Source organism: Oncorhynchus kisutch, unplaced genomic scaffold (genome assembly GCF_002021735.2).
Source record: "Oncorhynchus kisutch isolate 150728-3 unplaced genomic scaffold, Okis_V2 scaffold1380, whole genome shotgun sequence".
Classification (NCBI taxonomy): domain Eukaryota; kingdom Metazoa; phylum Chordata; class Actinopteri; order Salmoniformes; family Salmonidae; genus Oncorhynchus; species Oncorhynchus kisutch.
The window spans coordinates 17,712-29,766 of record NW_022263325.1 but is presented as its reverse complement, the minus strand read 5'-3'; the positions used below and the strand labels follow the sequence as shown (position 1 = coordinate 29,766).

General features: G+C 43.3%; 9 non-coding genes across 9 annotated transcripts; all 9 read right to left on the bottom strand.

The window, feature by feature from the left end:
* Positions 1 to 1,012: 1,012 nt before the first annotated feature.
* Positions 1,013 to 1,085, bottom strand: trnaf-gaa (transfer RNA phenylalanine (anticodon GAA)). The gene has a single exon. It is a non-coding gene; the product is annotated as a tRNA-Phe (tRNA).
* Positions 1,086 to 2,790: 1,705 nt separating this feature from the next.
* trnaf-gaa (transfer RNA phenylalanine (anticodon GAA)) lies at positions 2,791 to 2,863 on the bottom strand. The gene has a single exon. It is a non-coding gene; the product is annotated as a tRNA-Phe (tRNA).
* Positions 2,864 to 3,464: 601 nt separating this feature from the next.
* Positions 3,465 to 3,537, bottom strand: trnaf-gaa (transfer RNA phenylalanine (anticodon GAA)). Its single transcript has one exon. It is a non-coding gene; the product is annotated as a tRNA-Phe (tRNA).
* A 2,806-nt stretch (positions 3,538 to 6,343) lies between these two features.
* Positions 6,344 to 6,416, bottom strand: trnaf-gaa (transfer RNA phenylalanine (anticodon GAA)). Its single transcript has one exon. It is a non-coding gene; the product is annotated as a tRNA-Phe (tRNA).
* A 601-nt stretch (positions 6,417 to 7,017) lies between these two features.
* trnaf-gaa (transfer RNA phenylalanine (anticodon GAA)) lies at positions 7,018 to 7,090 on the bottom strand. Its single transcript has one exon. It is a non-coding gene; the product is annotated as a tRNA-Phe (tRNA).
* A 601-nt stretch (positions 7,091 to 7,691) lies between these two features.
* trnaf-gaa (transfer RNA phenylalanine (anticodon GAA)) lies at positions 7,692 to 7,764 on the bottom strand. Its single transcript has one exon. It is a non-coding gene; the product is annotated as a tRNA-Phe (tRNA).
* A 1,704-nt stretch (positions 7,765 to 9,468) lies between these two features.
* trnaf-gaa (transfer RNA phenylalanine (anticodon GAA)) lies at positions 9,469 to 9,541 on the bottom strand. The gene has a single exon. It is a non-coding gene; the product is annotated as a tRNA-Phe (tRNA).
* Positions 9,542 to 10,572: 1,031 nt separating this feature from the next.
* trnaf-gaa (transfer RNA phenylalanine (anticodon GAA)) lies at positions 10,573 to 10,645 on the bottom strand. The gene has a single exon. It is a non-coding gene; the product is annotated as a tRNA-Phe (tRNA).
* Positions 10,646 to 11,246: 601 nt separating this feature from the next.
* trnaf-gaa (transfer RNA phenylalanine (anticodon GAA)) lies at positions 11,247 to 11,319 on the bottom strand. Its single transcript has one exon. It is a non-coding gene; the product is annotated as a tRNA-Phe (tRNA).
* Between the last annotated feature and the right edge of the window lie 736 nt (positions 11,320 to 12,055).

Below are 12,055 nucleotides of genomic sequence, written 5' to 3'. Positions count from 1 at the left end.
CTGTGGCACCCTTGACAATTCACATGCATGTGACTCATGATTTTGACACTCAAAATGTACATAATTGCCAGTATGGGGCTCGAACCCATAACCTTGGCATTATTTGCACCACACTCTAACCAACTGAGCTAACCTTCCACTAGATTTTGGGTGCAATTGTTGATATGCACCGAACCTCTGCAAGTGCTGGCGCCTAAACAAACAAATCAACCAACAGCATAGATTGACAAGACTGGACCCTCTTGGTTGCTTCTTGAGGAAATTCCAAACGGCTGGAGAATTAGCTCAAATTCTTTGCATCCCTGAGGTAGTTGGATCGATGCCCGCATTCTCCAAAAGCACATTATTTTATGGATCCAAGAAAACTCCAGTTCACACTTCATGCAGCCTTGTCTTACGACAACCTACTGTCATGTAAACAATGACATGAAACTGTCATGTAAAAATGACAAGCAACTCTCATGTAACACTGATGTCACAATGTCAGATGACAGAGCAAGACATTACTTACTTTCAGAGAGCAGCGTATCACACACTCTAACCAACTGAGCTAACCGTCCGCTGACTACAGAGCACAATTGTTGAGATGAGCCTCTGCAAGTGCTGGAGCGCAAACTAACAAGTCCACCAACAGCATATCCTGACAAGACTGGACACTCTTGGTTGCTCCTTGTGGCAATTTCAAACAGCTGGGAAATTTGATCAATTGGTATTGTTTTTGCTTAGCATGCTGTAGGTAGTGGGATCGATTCCCGCATTCCCCCAAAACAATTTTTTTTGTGGGTCCAAGAAAGCTCCAGTTCACACTTCATGCAGCCTTGTCTTACGACAACCTACTGTCATGTAACAATGACAAGCAACTTTCCTGTAACACCGATGTCAAAATGTCAGATATAAAAGCAAGACATTACTTTCTTTCAGAAGAGCAGCGTAGCACACACCATTGAGGCCCACAGACAAAGCTGTGGATAGTTTCCTTGAAGCCAGAGCATAAAGAAAGAACACATACAGATGCCGAAACCAGGGATCGAACCAGGGACCTTTAGATCTTCAGTCTAACGCTCTCCCAACTGAGCTATTTCGGCAATTCACTCAACTTAATTCTGTGGCACCCTTGACAATTCACATGCATGTGACTCATAATTTTGACACTCAAAATGTACATAATTGCCAGTATGGGGATCGAACCCATAACCTTGGCATTATTTGCACCACACTCTAACCAACTGAGCTAACCTTCCACTAGATATTGGGTGCAATTGTTGATATGCACCGTACCTCTGCAAGTGCTGGCGCCTAAACTAACAAATCAACCAACAGCATAGATTGACAAGACTGGACCCTCTTGGTTGCTTCTTGAGGAAATTCCAAACGGCTGGGGAATTAGCTCAAATTCTTTGCATCCCTGAGGTAGTTGGATCGATGCCCGCATTCTCCAAAAGCACATTATTTTATGGATCCAAGAAAACTCCAGTTCACACTTCATGCAGCCTTGTCTTACGACAACCTACTGTCATGTAAACAATGACATGAAACTGTCATGTAAAAATGACAAGCAACTCTCATGTAACACTGATGTCACAATGTCAGATGACAGAGCAAGACATTACTTACTTTCAGAGAGCAGCGTATCACACACTCTAACCAACTGAGATAACCGTCCGCTGGCTACAGAGCACAATTGTTGAGATGAGCCTCTGCAAGTGCTGGAGCGCAAACTAACAAGTCCACCAACAGCATAGCCTGACAAGACTGGACACTCTTGGTTGCTCCTTGGTGTCAATTCCAAACAGCTGGGGAATTTGTTCAATTGGTATTGTTTTTGCTTAGCATGCTATAGGTAGTGGGATCGATTCCCGCATTCCCCCAAAACAATTTTTTTTGTGGGTCCAAGAAAGCTCCAGTTCACACTTCATGCAGCCTTGTCTTACGACAACCTACTGTCATGTAACAATGACAAGCAACTTTCCTGTAACACCGATGTCAAAATGTCAGATATAAAAGCAAGACATTACTGTCTTTCAGAAGAGCAGCGTAGCACACACCATTGAGGCCCACAGACAAAGCTGTGGATAGTTTCCTTGAAGCCAGAGCATAAAGAAAGAACACATACAGATGCAGAAACCAGGGATCGAACCAGGGACCTTTAGATCTTCAGTCTAACGCCCTCCCAACTGAGCTATTTCGGCAATTCACTCAACTTGATTCTGTAGCACCCTTGACAATTCACATGCATGTGAGTGATAATTTTGACACTCAAAATGTACATAATTGCCAGTATGGGGATCGAACCCATAACCTTGGCATTATTTGCACCACACTCTAACCAACTGAGCTAACCTTCCACTAGTTATTGGGTGCAATTGTTGATATGCACCGAACCTCTGCAAGTGCTGGCGCCTAAACTAACAAATCAACCAACAGCATAGACTGACAAGACTGGACCCTCTTGGTTGCTTCTTGAGGAAATTCCAAACGGCTGGGGAATTAGCTCAAATTCTTTGCATCCCTGAGGTAGTTGGATCGATGCCTGCATTCTCCAAAAGCACATTATTTTATGGATCCAAGAAAACTCCAGTTCACACTTCATGCAGCCTTGTCTTACGACAACCTACTGTCATGTAACAATGACAAGCAACTTTCCTGTAACACTGATGTCAAAATGTCAGATGAAAAAGCAAGACATTACTTACTTTAAGAGGAGCAGCGTAGCACACACCATTGAGGCCCACAAACAAAGCTGTGGATAGTTTCCTTGAAGCCAAAGCATAAAGAAAGAACACATACAGATGCCGAAACCAGGGATCGAACCAGGGACCTTTAGATCTTCAGTCTAACGCTCTCCCAACTGAGCTATTTCGGCAATTCACTCAACTTAATTCTGTGGCACCCTTGACAATTCACATGCATGTGACTCATAATTTTGACAGTCAAAATGTACATAATTGACAGTATGGGGATCGAACCCATAACCTTGGCATTATTTGCACCACACTCTAACCAACTGAGCTAACCTTCCACTAGATATTGGGTGCAATTGTTGATATGCACCGAACCTCTGCAAGTGCTGGCGCCTAAACTAACAAATCAACCAACAGCATAGACTGACAAGACTGGACCCTCTTGGTTGCTTCTTGAGGAAATTCCAAACGGCTGGGGAATTAGCTCAAATTCTTTGCATCCCTGAGGTAGTTGGATCGATGCCTGCATTCTCCAAAAGCACATTATTTTATGGATCCAAGAAAACTCCAGTTCACACTTCATGCAGCCTTGTCTTACGACAACCTACTGTCATGTAACAATGACAAGCAACTTTCCTGTAACACTGATGTCAAAATGTCAGATGAAAAAGCAAGATATTACTTACTTTAAGAGGAGCAGCGTAGCACACACCATTGAGGCCCACAAACAAAGCTGTGGATAGTTTCCTTGAAGCCAAAGCATAAAGAAAGAACACATACAGATGCCGAAACCAGGGATCGAACCAGGGACCTTTAGATCTTCAGTCTAACGCTCTCCCAACTGAGCTATTTCGGCAATTCACTCAACTTAATTCTGTGGCACCCTTGACAATTCACATGCATGTGACTCATAATTTTGACACTCAAAATGTACATAGTTGCCAGTATGGGGATCGAACCCATAACCTTGGCATTATTTGCACCACACTCTAACCAACTGAGCTAACCTTCCACTAGATATTGGGTGCAATTGTTGATATGCACCGAACCTCTGCAAGTGCTGGCGCCTAAACTAACAAATCAACCAACAGCATAGATTGACAAGACTGGACCCTCTTGGTTGCTTCTTGAGGAAATTCCAAACGGCTGGGGAATTAGCTCAAATTCTTTGCATCCCTGAGGTAGTTGGATCGATGCCCGCATTCTCCAAAAGCACATTATTTTATGGATCCAAGAAAACTCCAGTTCACACTTCATGCAGCCTTGTCTTACGACAACCTACTGTCATGTAAACAATGACATGAAACTGTCATGTAAAAATGACAAGCAACTCTCATGTAACACTGATGTCACAATGTCAGATGACAGAGCAAGACATTACTTACTTTCAGAGAGCAGCGTATCACACACTCTAACCAACTGAGATAACCGTCCGCTGGCTACAGAGCACAATTGTTGAGATGAGCCTCTGCAAGTGCTGGAGCGCAAACTAACAAGTCCACCAACATCATAGCCTGACAAGACTGGACACTCTTGGTTGCTCCTTGTGGCAATTTCAAACAGCTGGGAAATTTGATCAATTGGTATTGTTTTTGCTTAGCATGCTATAGGTAGTGGGATCGATTCCCGCATTCCCCCAAAACAATTTTTTTTGTGGGTCCAAGAAAGCTCCAGTTCACACTTCATGCAGCCTTGTCTTACGACAACCTACTGTCATGTAACAATGACAAGCAACTTTCCTGTAACACCGATGTCAAAATGTCAGATATAAAAGCAAGACATTACTGTCTTTCAGAAGAGCAGCGTAGCACACACCATTGAGGCCCACAGACAAAGCTGTGGATAGTTTCCTTGAAGCCAGAGCATAAAGAAAGAACACATACAGATGCAGAAACCAGGGATCGAACCAGGAACCTTTAGATCTTCAGTCTAACGCCCTCCCAACTGAGCTATTTTGGCAATTCACTCAACTTGATTCTGTAGCACCCTTGACAATTCACATGCATGTGAGTGATAATTTTGACACTCAAAATGTACATAGTTGCCAGTATGGGGATCGAACCCATAACCTTGGCATTATTTGCACCACACTCTAACCAACTGAGCTAACCTTCCACTAGTTATTGGGTGCAATTGTTGATATGCACCGAACCTCTGCAAGTGCTGGCGCCTAAACTAACAAATCAACCAACAGCATAGACTGACAAGACTGGATCCTCTTGGTTGCTTCTTGAGGAAATTCCAAACGGCTGGGGAATTAGCTCAAATTCTTTGCATCCCTGAGGTAGTTGGATCGATGCCTGCATTCTCCAAAAGCACATTATTTTATGGATCCAAGAAAACTCCAGTTCACACTTCATGCAGCCTTGTCTTACGACAACCTACTGTCATGTAACAATGACAAGCAACTTTCCTGTAACACTGATGTCAAAATGTCAGATGAAAAAGCAAGATATTACTTACTTTAAGAGGAGCAGCGTAGCACACACCATGAGGCCCACAAACAAAGCTGTGGATAGTTTCCTTGAAGCCAAAGCATAAAGAAAGAACACATACAGATGCCGAAACCAGGGATCGAACCAGGGACCTTTAGATCTTCAGTCTAACGCTCTCCCAACTGAGCTATTTCGCCAATTCACTCAACTTAATTCTGTGGCACCCTTGACAATTCACATGCATGTGACTCATAATTTTGACACTCAAAATGTACATAATTGCCAGTATGGGGATCGAACCCATAACCTTGGCATTATTTGCACCACACTCTAACCAACTGAGCTAACCTTCCACTAGATATTGGGTGCAATTGTTGATATGCACCGAACCTCTGCAAGTGCTGGCGCCTAAACTAACAAATCAACCAACAGCATAGATTGACAAGACTGGACCCTCTTGGTTGCTTCTTGAGGAAATTCCAAACGGCTGGGGAATTAGCTCAAATTCTTTGCATCCCTGAGGTAGTTGGATCGATGCCCGCATTCTCCAAAAGCACATTATTTTATGGATCCAAGAAAACTCCAGTTCACACTTCATGCAGCCTTGTCTTACGACAACCTACTGTCATGTAAACAATGACATGAAACTGTCATGTAAAAATGACAAGCAACTCTCATGTAACACTGATGTCACAATGTCAGATGACAGAGCAAGACATTACTTACTTTCAGAGAGCAGCGTATCACACACTCTAACCAACTGAGATAACCGTCCGCTGGCTACAGAGCACAATTGTTGAGATGAGCCTCTGCAAGTGCTGGAGCGCAAACTAACAAGTCCACCAACAGCATAGCCTGACACGACTGGACACTCTTGGTTGCTCCTTGTGGCAATTTCAAACAGCTGGGAAATTTGATCAATTGGTATTGTTTTTGCTTAGCATGCTATAGGTAGTGGGATCGATTCCCGCATTCCCCCCCCAAAAATTTTTTTGTGGGTCCAAGAAAGCTCCAGTTCACACTTCATGCAGCCTTGTCTTACGACAACCTACTGTCATGTAACAATGACAAGCAACTTTCCTGTAACACCGATGTCAAAATGTCAGATATAAAAGCAAGACATTACTTTCTTTCAGAAGAGCAGCGTAGCACACACCATTGAGGCCCACAGACAAAGCTGTGGATAGTTTCCTTGAAGCCAGAGCATAAAGAAAGAACACATACAGATGCCGAAACCAGGGATCGAACCAGGGACCTTTAGATCTTCAGTCTAACGCTCTCCCAACTGAGCTATTTCGGCAATTCACTCAACTTGATTCTGTAGCACCCTTGACAATTCACATGCATGTGATTCATAATTTTGACACTCAAAATGTACATAATTGCCAGTATGGGGATCGAACCCATAACCTTGGCATTATTTGCACCACACTCTAACCAACTGAGCTAACCTTCCACTAGTTATTGGGTGCAATTGTTGATATGCACCGAACCTCTGCAAGTGCTGGCGCCTAAACTAACAAATCAACCAACAGCATAGACTGACAAGACTGGACCCTCTTGGTTGCTTCTTGAGGAAATTCCAAACGGCTGGGGAATTAGCTCAAATTCTTTGCATCCCTGAGGTAGTTGGATCGATGCCTGCATTCTCCAAAAGCACATTATTTTATGGATCCAAGAAAACTCCAGTTCACACTTCATGCAGCCTTGTCTTACGACAACCTACTGTCATGTAACAATGACAAGCAACTTTCCTGTAACACTGATGTCAAAATGTCAGATGAAAAAGCAAGACATTACTTACTTTAAGAGGAGCAGCGTAGCACACACCATTGAGGCCCACAAACAAAGCTGTGGATAGTTTCCTTGAAGCCAAAGCATAAAGAAAGAACACATACTTATGCCGAAACCAGGGATCGAACCAGGGACCTTTAGATCTTCAGTCTAACGCTCTCCCAACTGAGCTATTTCAGCAATTCACTCAACTTAATTCTGTGGCACCCTTGACAATTCACATGCATGTGACTCATAATTCTGACACTCAAAATGTACATAATTGCCAGTATGGGGATCGAACCCATAACCTTGGCATTATTTGCACCACACTCCAACCAACTGAGCTAACCTTCCACTAGATATTGGGTGCAATTGTTGATATGCACCGAACCTCTGCAAGTGCTGGCGCCTAAACTAACAAATCAACCAACAGCATAGACTGACAAGACTGGACCCTCTTGGTTGCTTCTTGAGGAAATTCCAAACGGCTGGGGAATTAGCTCAAATTCTTTGCATCCCTGAGGTAGTTGGATCGATGCCTGCATTCTCCAAAAGCACATTATTTTATGGATCCAAGAAAACTCCAGTTCACACTTCATGCAGCCTTGTCTTACGACAACCTACTGTCATGTAACAATGACAAGCAACTTTCCTGTAACACTGATGTCAAAATGTCAGATGAAAAAGCAAGACATTACTTACTTTAAGAGGAGCAGCGTAGCACACACCATTGAGGCCCACAAACAAAGCTGTGGATAGTTTCCTTGAAGCCAAAGCATAAAGAAAGAACACATACAGATGCCGAAACCAGGGATCGAACCAGGGACCTTTAGATCTTCAGTCTAACGCTCTCCCAACTGAGCTATTTCGGCAATTCACTCAACTTAATTCTGTGGCACCCTTGACAATTCACATGCATGTGACTCATAATTTTGACACTCAAAATGTACATAATTGCCAGTATGGGGATCGAACCCATAACCTTGGCATTATTTGCACCACACTCTAACCAACTGAGCTAACCTTCCACTAGATATTGGGTGCAATTGTTGATATGCACCGAACCTCTGCAAGTGCTGGCGCCTAAACTAACAAATCAACCAACAGCATAGATTGACAAGACTGGACCCTCTTGGTTGCTTCTTGAGGAAATTCCAAACGGCTGGGGAATTAGCTCAAATTCTTTGCATCCCTGAGGTAGTTGGATCGATGCCTGCATTCTCCAAAAGCACATTATTTTATGGATCCAAGAAAACTCCAGTTCACACTTCATGCAGCCTTGTCTTACGACAACCTACTGTCATGTAAACAATGACATGAAACTGTCATGTAAAAATGACAAGCAACTCTCATGTAACACTGATGTCACAATGTCAGATGACAGAGCAAGACATTACTTACTTTCAGAGAGCAGCGTATCACACACTCTAACCAACTGAGCTAACCGTCCGCTGGCTACAGAGCACAATTGTTGAGATGAGCCTCTGCAAGTGCTGGAGCGCAAACTAACAAGTCCACCAACAGCATAGCCTGACAAGACTGGACACTCTTGGTTGCTCCTTGTGGCAATTTCAAACAGCTGGGAAATTTGATCAATTGGTATTGTTTTTGCTTAGCATGCTATAGGTAGTGGGATCGATTCCCGCATTCCCCCAAAACAATTTTTTTTGTGGGTCCAAGAAAGCTCCAGTTCACACTTCATGCAGCCTTGTCTTACGACAACCTACTGTCATGTAACAATGACAAGCAACTTTCCTGTAACACCGATGTCAAAATGTCAGATATAAAAGCAAGACATTACTTTCTTTCAGAAGAGCAGCGTAGCACACACCATTGAGGCCCACAGACAAAGCTGTGGATAGTTTCCTTGAAGCCAGAGCATAAAGAAAGAACACATACAGATGCCGAAACCAGGGATCGAACCAGGGACCTTTAGATCTTCAGTCTAACGCTCTCCCAACTTAGCTATTTCAGCAATTCACTCAACTTGATTCTGTAGCACCCTTGACAATTCACATGCATGTGATTCATAATTTTGACACTCAAAATGTACATAATTGCAAGTATGGGGATCGAACCCATAACCTTGGCATTATTTGCACCACACTCTAACCAACTGAGCTAACCTTCCACTAGTTATTGGGTGCAATTGTTGATATGCACCGAACCTCTGCAAGTGCTGGCGCCTAAACTAACAAATCAACCAACAGCATAGACTGACAAGACTGGACCCTCTTGGTTGCTTCTTGAGGAAATTCCAAACGGCTGGGGAATTAGCTCAAATTCTTTGCATCCCTGAGGTAGTTGGATCGATGCCTGCATTCTCCAAAAGCACATTATTTTATGGATCCAAGAAAACTCCAGTTCACACTTCATGCAGCCTTGTCTTACGACAACCTACTGTCATGTAACAATGACAAGCAACTTTCCTGTAACACTGATGTCAAAATGTCAGATGAAAAAGCAAGACATTACTTACTTTCAGAGGAGCAGCGTAGCACACACCATTGAGGCCCACAAACAAAGCTGTGGATAGTTTCCTTGAAGCCAAAGCATAAAGAAAGAACACATACAGATGCCGAAACCAGGGATCGAACCAGGGACCTTTAGATCTTCAGTCTAACGCTCTCCCAACTGAGCTATTTCGGCAATTCACTCAACTTAATTCTGTGGCACCCTTGACAATTCACATGCATGTGACTCATAATTTTGACACTCAAAATGTACATAATTGCCAGTATGGGGATCGAACCCATAACCTTGGCATTATTTGCACCACACTCTAACCAACTGAGCTAACCTTCCACTAGATATTGGGTGCAATTGTTGATATGCACCGAACCTCTGCAAGTGCTGGCGCCTAAACTAACAAATCAACCAACAGCATAGACTGACAAGACTGGACCCTCTTGGTTGCTTCTTGAGGAAATTCCAAACGGCTGGGGAATTAGCTCAAATTCTTTGCATCCCTGAGGTAGTTGGATCGATGCCCTGCATTCTCCAAAAGCACATTATTTTATGGATCCAAGAAAACTCCAGTTCACACTTCATGCAGCCTTGTCTTACGACAACCTACTGTCATGTAAACAATGACATGAAACTGTCATGTAAAAATGACAAGCAACTCTCATGTAACACTGATGTCACAATGTCAGATGACAGAGCAAGACATTACTTACTTTCAGAGAGCAGCGTATCACACACTCTAACCAACTGAGCTAACCGTCCGCTGGCTACAGAGCACAATTGTTGAGATGAGCCTCTGCAAGTGCTGGAGCGCAAACTAACAAGTCCACCAACAGCATAGCCTGACAAGACTGGACACTCTTGGTTGCTCCTTGTGGCAATTTCAAACAGCTGGGAAATTTGATCAATTGGTATTGTTTTTGCTTAGCATGCTATAGGTAGTGGGATCGATTCCCGCATTCCCCCAAAACAATTTTTTTTGTGGGTCCAAGAAAGCTCCAGTTCACACTTCATGCAGCCTTGTCTTACGACAACCTACTGTCATGTAACAATGACAAGCAACTTTCCTGTAACACTGATGTCAAAATGTCAGATATAAAAGCAAGACATTACTTTCTTTCAGAAGAGCAGCGTAGCACACACCATTGAGGCCCACAAACAAAGCTGTGGATAGTTTCCTTGAAGCCAGAGCATAAAGAAAGAACACATACAGATGCCGAAACCAGGGATCGAACCAGGGACCTTTAGATCTTCAGTCTAACGCTCTCCCAACTGAGCTATTTCGGCAATTCACTCAACTTGATTCTGTAGCACCCTTGACAATTCACATGCATGTGATTCATAATTTTGACACTCAAAATGTACATAATTGCCAATATGGGGATCGAACCCATAACCTTGGCATTATTTGCACCACACTCTAACCAACTGAGCTAACCTTCCACTAGATATTGGGTGCAATTGTTGATATGCACCGAACCTCTGCAAGTGCTGGCGCCTAAACTAACAAATCAACCAACAGCATAGACTGACAAGACTGGACCCTCTTGGTTGCTTCTTGAGGAAATTCCAAACGGCTGGGGAATTAGCTCAAATTCTTTGCATCCCTGAGGTAGTTGGATCGATGCCTGCATTCTCCAAAAGCACATTATTTTATGGATCCAAGAAAACTCCAGTTCACACTTCATGCAGCCTTGTCTTACGACAACCTACTGTCATGTAACAATGACAAGCAACTTTCCTGTAACACTGATGTCAAAATGTCAGATGAAAAAGCAAGACATTACTTACTTTCAGAGGAGCAGCGTAGCACATACCATTGAGGCCCACAAACAAAGCTGTGGATAGTTTCCTTGAAGCCAAAGCATAAAGAAAGAACACATACAGATGCCGAAACCAGGGATCGAACCAGGGACCTTTAGATCTTCAGTCTAACGCTCTCCCAACTGAGCTATTTCGGCAATTCACTCAACTTAATTCTGTGGCACCCTTGACAATTCACATGCATGTGACTCATAATTTTGACACTCAAAATGTACATAATTGCCAGTATGGGGATCGAACCCATAACCTTGGCATTATTTGCACCACACTCTAACCAACTGAGCTAACCTTCCACTAGATATTGGGTGCAATTGTTGATATGCACCGAACCTCTGCAAGTGCTGGCGCCTAAACTAACAAATCAACCAACAGCATAGACTGACAAGACTGGACCCTCTTGGTTGCTTCTTGAGGAAATTCCAAACGGCTGGGGAATTAGCTCAAATTCTTTGCATCCCTGAGGTAGTTGGATCGATGCCTGCATTCTCCAAAAGCACATTATTTTATGGATCCAAGAAAACTCCAGTTCACACTTCATGCAGCCTTGTCTTACGACAACCTACTGTCATGTAAACAATGACATGAAACTGTCATGTAAAAATGACAAGCAACTCTCATGTAACACTGATGTCACAATGTCAGATGACAAGCAAGACATTACTAACTTTCAGAGAGCAGCGTATCACACACTCTAACCAACTGAGCTAACCGGCCGCTGGCTACAGAGCACAATTGTTGAGATGAGCCTCTGCAAGTGCTGGAGCGCAAACTAACAAGTCCACCAACAGCATAGCCTGACAAGACTGGACACTCTTGGTTGCTCCTTGTGGCAATTTCAAACAGCTGGGAAATTTGATCAATTGGTATTGTTTT